We start from the raw sequence: 5,350 nt of genomic DNA, 5'->3' as shown, positions 1-5,350 counted from the left end.
AAACACAGCATACACAGTACACAGCACACACAGCACCCAGCATACACAGTACACAGCACACACAGCACCCAGCATACACAGCACATGGCACACATAGCACACGGCACACACAGGACCCGGCATACACAGTACACAGCACACACAGCACATGGCACACACAGCACATAGCACACACAGCACCCAGCATACACAGTACACAGCACACACAGCACCAAGCATACCCAGTACACATGGCACACACAGCACATACAGCACCCAGCATACACAGTACACAGCACACACAGCACCAAGCATACACAGTACACATGGCACACACAGCACATACAGCACCCAGCATACACAGTACACATGGCACACATGGCACACACAGCACACGGCACACCCAGCACACGGCACACCCAGCACACGGCACACCCAGCACACGGCACACCCAGCACACGGCACACCCAGCACACGGCACACCCAGCACACGGCACACCCAGCACACGGCACACCCAGCACACGGCACACCCAGCACACGGCACACCCAGCACACGGCACACCCAGCACACGGCACACCCAGCACACGGCACACCCAGCACACGGCACACCCAGCACACGGCACACCCAGCACACGGCACACCCAGCACACGGCACACCCAGCACACGGCACACCCAGCACACGGCACACCCAGCACACGGCACACCCAGCACACGGCACACCCAGCACACGGCACACCCAGCACACGGCACACCCAGCACACGGCACACCCAGCACACGGCACACCCAGCACACGGCACACCCAGCACACGGCACACCCAGCACACGGCACACCCAGCACACGGCACACCCAGCACACGGCACACCCAGCACACGGCACACCCAGCACACGGCACACCCAGCACACGGCACACCCAGCACACGGCACACCCAGCACACGGCACACCCAGCACACGGCACACCCAGCACACGGCACACCCAGCACACGGCACACCCAGCACACGGCACACCCAGCACACGGCACACCCAGCACACGGCACACCCAGCACACGGCACACCCAGCACACGGCACACCCAGCACACGGCACACCCAGCACACGGCACACCCAGCACACGGCACACCCAGCACACGGCACACCCAGCACACGGCACACCCAGCACACGGCACACCCAGCACACGGCACACCCAGCACACGGCACACCCAGCACACGGCACACCCAGCACACGGCACACCCAGCACACGGCACACCCAGCACACGGCACACCCAGCACACGGCACACCCAGCACACGGCACACCCAGCACACGGCACACCCAGCACACGGCACACCCAGCACACGGCACACCCAGCACACGGCACACCCAGCACACGGCACACCCAGCACACGGCACACCCAGCACACGGCACACCCAGCACACGGCACACCCAGCACACGGCACACCCAGCACACGGCACACCCAGCACACGGCACACCCAGCACACGGCACACCCAGCACACGGCACACCCAGCACACGGCACACCCAGCACACGGCACACCCAGCACACGGCACACCCAGCACACGGCACACCCAGCACACGGCACACCCAGCACACGGCACACCCAGCACACGGCACACCCAGCACACGGCACACCCAGCACACGGCACACCCAGCACACGGCACACCCAGCACACGGCACACCCAGCACACGGCACACCCAGCACACGGCACACCCAGCACACGGCACACCCAGCACACGGCACACCCAGCACACGGCACACCCAGCACACGGCACACCCAGCACACGGCACACCCAGCACACGGCACACCCAGCACACGGCACACCCAGCACACGGCACACCCAGCACACGGCACACCCAGCACACGGCACACCCAGCACACGGCACACCCAGCACACGGCACACCCAGCACACGGCACACCCAGCACACGGCACACCCAGCACACGGCACACCCAGCACACGGCACACCCAGCACACGGCACACCCAGCACACGGCACACCCAGCACACGGCACACCCAGCACACGGCACACCCAGCACACGGCACACCCAGCACACGGCACACCCAGCACACGGCACACCCAGCACACGGCACACCCAGCACACGGCACACCCAGCACACGGCACACCCAGCACACGGCACACCCAGCACACGGCACACCCAGCACACGGCACACCCAGCACACGGCACACCCAGCACACGGCACACCCAGCACACGGCACACCCAGCACACGGCACACCCAGCACACGGCACACCCAGCACACGGCACACCCAGCACACGGCACACCCAGCACACGGCACACCCAGCACACGGCACACCCAGCACACGGCACACCCAGCACACGGCACACCCAGCACACGGCACACCCAGCACACGGCACACCCAGCACACGGCACACCCAGCACACGGCACACCCAGCACACGGCACACCCAGCACACGGCACACCCAGCACACGGCACACCCAGCACACGGCACACCCAGCACACGGCACACCCAGCACACGGCACACCCAGCACACGGCACACCCAGCACACGGCACACCCAGCACACGGCACACCCAGCACACGGCACACCCAGCACACGGCACACCCAGCACACGGCACACCCAGCACACGGCACACCCAGCACACGGCACACCCAGCACACGGCACACCCAGCACACGGCACACCCAGCACACGGCACACCCAGCACACGGCACACCCAGCACACGGCACACCCAGCACACGGCACACCCAGCACACGGCACACCCAGCACACGGCACACCCAGCACACGGCACACCCAGCACACGGCACACCCAGCACACGGCACACCCAGCACACGGCACACCCAGCACACGGCACACCCAGCACACGGCACACCCAGCACACGGCACACCCAGCACACGGCACACCCAGCACACGGCACACCCAGCACACGGCACACCCAGCACACGGCACACCCAGCACACGGCACACCCAGCACACGGCACACCCAGCACACGGCACACCCAGCACACGGCACACCCAGCACACGGCACACCCAGCACACGGCACACCCAGCACACGGCACACCCAGCACACGGCACACCCAGCACACGGCACACCCAGCACACGGCACACCCAGCACACGGCACACCCAGCACACGGCACACCCAGCACACGGCACACCCAGCACACGGCACACCCAGCACACGGCACACCCAGCACACGGCACACCCAGCACACGGCACACCCAGCACACGGCACACCCAGCACACGGCACACCCAGCACACGGCACACCCAGCACACGGCACACCCAGCACACGGCACACCCAGCACACGGCACACCCAGCACACGGCACACCCAGCACACGGCACACCCAGCACACGGCACACCCAGCACACGGCACACCCAGCACACGGCACACCCAGCACACGGCACACCCAGCACACGGCACACCCAGCACACGGCACACCCAGCACACGGCACACCCAGCACACGGCACACCCAGCACACGGCACACCCAGCACACGGCACACCCAGCACACGGCACACCCAGCACACGGCACACCCAGCACACGGCACACCCAGCACACGGCACACCCAGCACACGGCACACCCAGCACACGGCACACCCAGCACACGGCACACCCAGCACACGGCACACCCAGCACACGGCACACCCAGCACACGGCACACCCAGCACACGGCACACCCAGCACACGGCACACCCAGCACACGGCACACCCAGCACACGGCACACCCAGCACACGGCACACCCAGCACACGGCACACCCAGCACACGGCACACCCAGCACACGGCACACCCAGCACACGGCACACCCAGCACACGGCACACCCAGCACACGGCACACCCAGCACACGGCACACCCAGCACACGGCACACCCAGCACACGGCACACCCAGCACACGGCACACCCAGCACACGGCACACCCAGCACACGGCACACCCAGCACACGGCACACCCAGCACACGGCACACCCAGCACACGGCACACCCAGCACACGGCACACCCAGCACACGGCACACCCAGCACACGGCACACCCAGCACACGGCACACCCAGCACACGGCACACCCAGCACACGGCACACCCAGCACACGGCACACCCAGCACACGGCACACCCAGCACACGGCACACCCAGCACACGGCACACCCAGCACACGGCACACCCAGCACACGGCACACCCAGCACACGGCACACCCAGCACACGGCACACCCAGCACACGGCACACCCAGCACACGGCACACCCAGCACACGGCACACCCAGCACACGGCACACCCAGCACACGGCACACCCAGCACACGGCACACCCAGCACACGGCACACCCAGCACACGGCACACCCAGCACACGGCACACCCAGCACACGGCACACCCAGCACACGGCACACCCAGCACACGGCACACCCAGCACACGGCACACCCAGCACACGGCACACCCAGCACACGGCACACCCAGCACACGGCACACCCAGCACACGGCACACCCAGCACACGGCACACCCAGCACACGGCACACCCAGCACACGGCACACCCAGCACACGGCACACCCAGCACACGGCACACCCAGCACACGGCACACCCAGCACACGGCACACCCAGCACACGGCACACCCAGCACACGGCACACCCAGCACACGGCACACCCAGCACACGGCACACCCAGCACACGGCACACCCAGCACACGGCACACGGCACACACGATACACACAGCACACCCAGCCCACACAGCACCGGCACACACAATACCCACAGCACACAGCACACAGAGCTGAACGACCAGTGAGGCTACGACTCCAGCGTCCCCTGAAACTGATGAAACCAGAGGCCCTGCAGAAACACGGGGTACAGCCTTCGACTTGCAGTGGCGAGAGGAGAACGGGACGGGCCGTCAGGGGAGGAGGCCTCGCAGCCACGTCCCACCAGCCTGATGCTGACTGACACTGACGGCATCGCCCTTAGGAAGCAGGGGCTCAGGGTGAAGGAAGGCTTAGGGTGTGCTCACGTGGAGAAGCAGCAGAAGCAGGAAAAGAGCTGCCAACAGCTGCCTTAACCCTTCGGGGAAAGACCGGATGAACTGACGTTAAAGTAAACCAGGCGAAGACCGAGCCCCGGAAATCCGAAAGGCTGGTCACCGAGCTCGTGTCCACTTGAGTCACGACGAGCCTGGTGTCCGGCCGCACAGCTCCGACGTCTGACCTCCGAGGTGGCCCCTCCGGCCTGGCCCCTCCCGGCACCGTGGGTGTGGCCCCGGCCAGGAAGCGGGGGCAACGCGACGGCATGGCGGGTCCCTGTCCCCTGCCCCCTTCCATGTGGGAGGGATGCCTGGCCACTGGGAGTCGGACCTCAACAGACGAGTACCTTGGCCCGAGT

The 5,350-nt window shown here is 66.9% G+C and overlaps 1 protein-coding gene across 1 annotated transcript in view; it reads right to left on the bottom strand.

Annotated features, from left to right (window-relative positions):
* The window catches only part of SNX8 (sorting nexin 8), a gene marked incomplete at its 5' end in the record, with an annotated part of 33,215 nt that overhangs the window by 9,071 nt on the left and 18,794 nt on the right, over positions 1–5,350 (bottom strand). The window lies entirely within an intron of this gene.

The sequence above is a fragment of the Myotis davidii genome, unplaced genomic scaffold (assembly GCF_000327345.1).
Source record: "Myotis davidii unplaced genomic scaffold, ASM32734v1 scaffold399, whole genome shotgun sequence".
Classification (NCBI taxonomy): Eukaryota; Metazoa; Chordata; class Mammalia; order Chiroptera; family Vespertilionidae; genus Myotis; species Myotis davidii.
Note: the sequence above shows the minus strand (reverse complement) of the source record. Positions and strands in the feature narration are given on the sequence as shown.